This window comes from Vespa velutina, chromosome 5 (genome assembly GCF_912470025.1).
Source record: "Vespa velutina chromosome 5, iVesVel2.1, whole genome shotgun sequence".
Classification (NCBI taxonomy): Eukaryota; Metazoa; Arthropoda; class Insecta; order Hymenoptera; family Vespidae; genus Vespa; species Vespa velutina.
In genome coordinates this window covers 8628067-8635118 of record NC_062192.1, presented here as the reverse complement: position 1 = coordinate 8635118, position 7052 = coordinate 8628067, and positions in this window count along the sequence as shown.

Here is a 7052-nt window from a genome sequence, read left to right as displayed (position 1 = left end):
AAAGAGAGAGAAGAAAATAGAAAAAAGACAAAGGAGGGAACCTGTCGACAATTTCGTTGAGTCGACTGGTAACAAATAAATATTAGTTTTTGATTAGTAAAAAAGAAAGGAAGAATACATACACACACACACACACATATATATATATATATATTGATGATGATATATATCATTCATCTACAAATCCATGCTACAATTGAACAACCATCTACAAATGAATTAAGCCAATAAATAGAAATTCTCTCCGGAGAGATGATACGAAGTATTTCAATCGATTTGTAATAAAATATAATACTTAGATCATAAGATAATTTTGAGGATAGAAAATCATATATACTGGTCTCTACAAAATTTATGTATCTATCAAAAGTTATGTATTTCGTAGAATCGAAAATTAAGAGAGAGAAAAGAAATAAGAAAAAAAAAAATAAGAATAAAGAAATGAAAATTAATAAAAAGAAGAAAGAAATAAAAGAAAGAAAAAAAAAAAGGGAAAAGAAAAAGAAAAACACGAGTCGCGCGTGCGAGCTTCGGTTATATATCTGCATTTTGCATAATCCCCTTCGGACGATACGTTCAATAACGACTCACAGGGATCATTTTCCTGGCATTGACACGCCCACGTAATTCGGACTCATTTACTCGTTGACTCGCTTAACCCGCAGCCAGTCATGCGTCAGTCAAGCCGGTCGGTCGACTGCCAGCCCGCAGATCCATAATTTCGATGTGAGCCGCTTTAGCACGCGAGAAACGAGTTTTCTCGGCGTGCACCTACATGCCGTGGTAATTAGACGTGAATCTAGACACCCCGACTAGTAGTGGTAGCCTGAGCCCTCGTTAATGTAAAATTTTTCGTATCCCGACTTCTTCTCAAAGTCCATTCTTTTCTCTCTCTCTCTCTCTCTCTCTCTCTCTCTCTATTTTTTTCTTTATCTCTCTGTCTACCCTTTTTTCTTTCTCTCTTTCCGTGATTTCTTCCAATTTTGTTTTATATGATTATCTTCGAATGTACGTAAAAAAGAAAAAAAGAAAAAAGGACAAAGAAAAGAAGGTAGGTATATTCATTACTTGCTTATTTACTTACTTACTTACTTACATCTCTCGTTATAACGTTTCCTCACGAGACAGGTGTAACTTCAAAAGTGTCCAATTTCAGGCGAAGAGAAAGGTGTATCCAAATTATTTCGAACATATCGTATACTTACATCTCGTTCTTGTCACGATGAGACAAAGCGAGAAAGAGAATTGAACCTATTTTCTTTCAACAATTGGACATATGCATGTATGTATGTGTCATTTAATGAGAGATATAATAAGTTCCTGTCGATCACAGATATATATATATATATATATATATATATATATACATATATATATATATATATATATGTGTATGTATATATATATATATATTCACAAAAGAAAAGTATCCAATTTAAATGTCTATCGTTATTATTTTTCTCCTTTTTACAATTCTCAATTACGCAAATAATTTTTTTGTATTATCTTCATTTACTCCAATCAATTAAAATCTCGAAGACGCGTTAAGGATCACGTTTGTTTACTTAATTATGTCGATCAATCATAATCTCTCTTATGAAATAACAGAGGGAACTACTTTACCGATAGATATAAAGTGATATAAAAAAAAGACTATTCATCAGAAAGATCTAGACTCGATGTAGAATAAAAGTAGACACTTAAATATAAAAGAACATTCTAAAAGATGTTTGACATAAAAAATTATTGACGAAGATTTTTCGACTAGAGAACTCTCTCCCTCTCTCTCTCTCTCTCTCTCTCTCTCTCTCTCTCTCTCTCTCGTACGAAGGAGAGTTCGTTAGCGTCCGGCTGTTGAATATCATGGCTTTTTAGCCTCCAGGTGTCATTAGGGCGAGGACGGACGGGCGGACGCTGATTGGTCTCGGCCGATCGCCTTGGGGGACACCGGCCCATCAGCTGTCCCATTCGCGCCGGCGACGATCAGGAGTGCGATGAGGACAGAGACGACGAAAACGGCGACGAGAAGAGGTGGACGAGCGAAACCGATTTGCCACTGAAGAACGATCTTAACCCTCGTTTTCCAGTTCTTCTCGAGCCTTCCTCGGTTGTCTCTTCATTTCGACGACGACGACGACGACGGCGACAACGACGACGACGACGACAACGACGACGACGAGGACAACAACGACGGTGAGGACGATGAGGGTGACGAGGACGACGGGAACGACGACGATGAGGATGACTATGTGGACGAGCTTGTTTCAAGGTCTTACTTGAAAGAAACTTAGCTAACAAAATAGGAGAGAGACAGAGAGAGAAAGAGAGAAAGGAAAAAGAAATAAGAAAAATTGTCTCCTCTCGGTAGTTCATTATATTCTCGTATAGGTAATGCATAGGTATGGACGAGTTTGTAACATGTGGTTTGAAACTCGGATTGCCTTGTTCAAGGCAAAAGATTGCTCTGTTCAGGATAAAAGATTGCTCGAATAACAGAAATTATCCTGTTGGGAATAGTAGTAAAGCAAGCGTCCCAGTAAATATTAGACTGGCATTCGGAAAAATAATTTAATTATTATTTTCATTTTATACGTCATACACACACACACACACACACACACACACACATATATATATATATAAATGTACGGACGTTAGTTAAGAGTTCCAAGGAAAGGAAATACGTATAAACGAAATTCGCGGAGGGACTAATTTCCGAGGGACTAACGAAGCACCCGAAAAAAATGGGAGAGAGAGAGAGAGAGAAAGGAAGAAAAAGAGTAAAAAAAAGGGGGGCGCGGCAGGTAGGAGTTAGAATATGGCCGAATCGACACAGTCCAATCTTAATCTCGAAAAGAAAATTAATCACCGAGACACGGGCACACCGCACGTCCCCCTCCCCTTCCCGCCCACCGTTACGTTCTTCCTCCCTCCCTCCCACCCTTCATATACACATCCCCAACCGTGCCAATACAAAAGTTGGCAAACTCTCGTTAGTCGAAACCAGATAGTTGTTCGTTTCTTCGCTTTGGACGTAGAGAATCCTCCTCCCGTGTAAATGGAGCTCGTTGGCGAATGAGAGAAGATCAAAGACCCCGACAGGTAGTAGAGTTTGTTCTCTCTCTCTCTCTCTCTCTCTCTCTCTCTCTCTCTCTCTTTCTCATTCTCGAAGAAACGTCAGTTCGCAGGAATTCAAAAAAGGAGAGTGGAACGTGAAAGATCGACATGCGGCACAGAGGGGTCGTTCCGGATATATTAACGAGGTCCGGACGATCGAAATTACGAATCCAAGAGAAGGATAGAATAGGAAAGAGAGAAAGAGAGAGAGAGAAACGGAGGAAAAAAAAGAAAGAAAGAAAATAAAGGTGGGAGGTGAATATCGAAGGCCAGCACGAACTGGAACGGGCTCTTTAATATAATACTTTCGTGGAAACGAGACCACGATGATGTCCGTTAACGCGATCAATCATTTTTTAGAGAGAACTGTAGGTAGAGGGTTGCCTAGTCTCAGCTTGTCAGTTCCCTTTTAACGCTACAACTACGACGACCAGCAATATCGGCAATGATTAAAAACTATTAACCATCATAGGCTTCCCTCTGACCTAAAGAACGACCAGATGATCAGTTTGAACTTGGCTTGTTCATGAAAGTAAAGTCTTTTTCCATCTTAACTCTTAAAGAGGTACTATCAAGAATCGTTAGGCAAACTCGTTTAACCGATCACCTCGAATCATTGCAGAGAGAGAGAGAGAGAGAGAGAAAGAGAGAGAGAGAGAGAGAGAGAGAGAGAGATAGGCTGAAAAAAGAGAAGGACGAAGCTATCTCGTGCGAGCTAGCGCGTGCGTATCGAGAAAGACGATCACGAATCACGATGACGTCAGGTTGACGGAACGGAACGGGTACCGGATAAGTTAATGGCGAGCGAGGAAGGCCCAGGACCGAGGCTGGCCCCGGCAGCGGCGCGGCCTCCTGATTACAGACCTCAGAATCCTCTACACTCTCGCTCTCACCTCGGTTGTGTTGTACCGGGCCCCGGCATCAGGATATCACTATAGATCACTAGCCAGCCAACAGTTCGTCCGCGATCGTGGGCCTCACCCCACTACCCCCTTCGTCCTTCCCGTCTTCCCCTCCGTAGGTAGGTGTTTCTACCAGCCCGCACGACCGCCCGCCCGTCTCTTCACCTCTTCGTAAAGCCAAGAAGTGGTGCTCCTCTCCGCACCACGCTTCTCGCATTCCACTTTTTCTCGTGAAATTTATCGCCGATGACGTTTCTCACCAACAAAAATTTCGAGTTAAAAGGAAAAATAATGGCGGAGGGTTGGCAGGAACTATTTTTTTTTATTTTTTTATCCCGTAACTATTCGTACCTTCCTCTTCACTTGGACGGCTTTGTCATCCTGAGGAGGAAGACCTTCTTTTCGATTCGTGGCTTTGTTTGTTTGTTTGTTTGCTTGCTTGTTTGCTTCTTTCTTGTTCTTTTTCTTTTTTCTTTTTCTTTCCTCTTTTTTCGTTTTTTTTTCTTTTTTCTTTTCTTTGCCTTGAGAGACCAAGCGCCTTTGATGAATTGCTACCCTTATAAATTCAGACACGAGCTGACTCTCTCTTTCTCTCCCGATCGCTCTTTTACGGCTACCGGTCAGCTCGATTTTGCTTTTACTTTATTCGCCGAGCTCGTTGCCTTTGTTGAGTTGGTCCTATCAGATCGACTAAAAGATCTTACCGTCATCGAAAAAAAAAAAAATAAGAAAAAAAGAAAATTAATGAAACCAATTAAATCAAGAATATTTTTTACAAAAAATTCCTGTCGACATATTTAGTTCTAATCATTCCAATCGTATCCTGTTCTTTTAACAATTCATTCGAAATACGAAATATGTATTCCCGCAAAGATCTTTTTTCTCTCGATTTTGTTAAATAACAAATGACAAATGATTGTGATCGACGATCGAAACGAACGAAGGTATTCACTTAACGATTTGAAGAAGAGGCTGAAATCTCGAAGCGGTCGTTAGCTTAGAAATTTATTTAAGCCTGAGAAAAGATCGAACAGAAGTAAATGAAAGCGTCAAGTCGAACGTTTCGATAGGGTAAAAGGGATAGTCCTCTTGCGCCGTTTAAGAGAGATTTAGGTTCGACTATGGGTTCCCGTGAGTTAGCCGCATGTGGCGTGTGTGTCGGCCGCGGTAGATTAGAGGCCGCGGGATAATTAAGTAGCGCCTTCGAATAACGCCCGGCTACGCACTGAACACGACGATATATACCTATATATATACACCTATATATGTGTGCATATATATATATAGGTATATATGTATATACATATATACATACATATATACCTTGTTCGTGTTTAGGATTTCCCTCGAAGGATATTTCGCATTTTTTTCCTCTTTAAATTCTCTGACGATTAAATCCTTTTCTCCATCAATTCCTTTCATGTTTCGCGACTTTGAGCTCTACGATAATTCTTCAATAATTTTACATCGATACATGTGCCTACCTACCTACCTACTTAATTTACAGTACAAGATAAATCCTAAAATAGATTCTTATAATTAAAATATGTATAAGATGTATTATATTGTGATAATTAAAATAATAAATATATTGTGTTATTAAAAATTTCATTTCGAACATTTTTTACGCATTTCCATATCGAACATTAAAATTTTTTGCATGTAATATATTTTTTTGAATCACCAGAAGCACGAACCGATATATATATATGGAAGCCGTGAAGAATGATCAAATGGCAATTGTTTTTCATTCAGACGATTAATGAAAAAAATAATATCCAAATGATAGCATAATGCAGATTTTAAAGATGTTGGGAAGAGGGTCGGAGAAGAAAGAGTGGGATGCAGAGGGGGAAGGAACCAGACAAAAGTAATAAAATATTATATTTGGCAATGATTACAATAGAAGTTAAAAATCTCTCACGATGGTAAGTTCTGAAAGAGACAAAAGGTTACCCCCGTCTCGCTATGAGGATTCCATGGATCCCGAGAAAAGGTACACGAGGTACGGGGGATTCGGATTATTAGTGAGCGGGTAGTCGTAGAAGGTGTGATTCTGACGTGTCCGACGCCTCTTCTCTCTGCAGGTGAGAGACTTGAGAAAGAGAGAGAGAAAGAGAGAGAGATACATATATATAGAACGACTCTGGATCCTCCTTGCATGTAAGAAAGAGAAAGATAGAAAGAGTGCAGCAAGCAAGAGAGAAAGATACAGAGAGAGAGAGAGAGAGATAGAAGCAAAGAGACCGAAAGACAGAGATAGAGAGAAAAGAGAGAGAGAGAGAGAGAAAGAGAGAGAGAATAAGAGAGAGAGAGAGAGAGAGAGAGAGTGAAGCGAAGGACAGGTAGGTCCAAATCGTATTGAACGAGGAAAGAAGATGGAACGAGAGAACATGAAGTATAAGGTAGAGTGAGTAAGAGAGAAAGAAAGAGAGAAAGATGCTGAGAAGGCGCGAGAGAGCAGCAAGAAGGGTGGCTGCGGTGGGAGAAGATCAAACGAGCCGACAAGCCACGGGGTGGTCTCTACCCGCGCTCATTCTCCGATCTTCCTTCTCTTAGCCGCTGCCTACCAACCTCTTCGTTCGTTCCTCTCTTTCTCTCTTTCTCTCTTTCTCTGTTTCTCTCTTTCTTTCATACTTCAGTTCTACCACTTTCCTTCTTGGTCTCTATCTCCTTCTCCTCCCGTTCTATCGTTCCATCTCTGTCTCTCTTTAACCTCCTTCCTATCTCTCCCGTCTCACTCTCTCTCTCTTTCTCTCCCTCTTTCTCTTTTTCTTTCTTTCTCTTTCCCTCCGCGAGTTATATTATTCATATTTCCACGCTTATATTTCCCGACTATGTATGTGGTTCGGCGATCTACGTTCCCTCCTTTCCTTCGCCCTCTCTCTCTCTCTCTCTCTCTCTCTCTTTATATATATATCTTCTTCTTCTTTTTCCTCTTCTTCTTCTTCTTCTTCTTCTTCTCTTCTTCCTTCTTCTTCTTATTTTTACTACGTTGGTCCAAGTACCTTCTGCCGACGGCAACATTGTGAA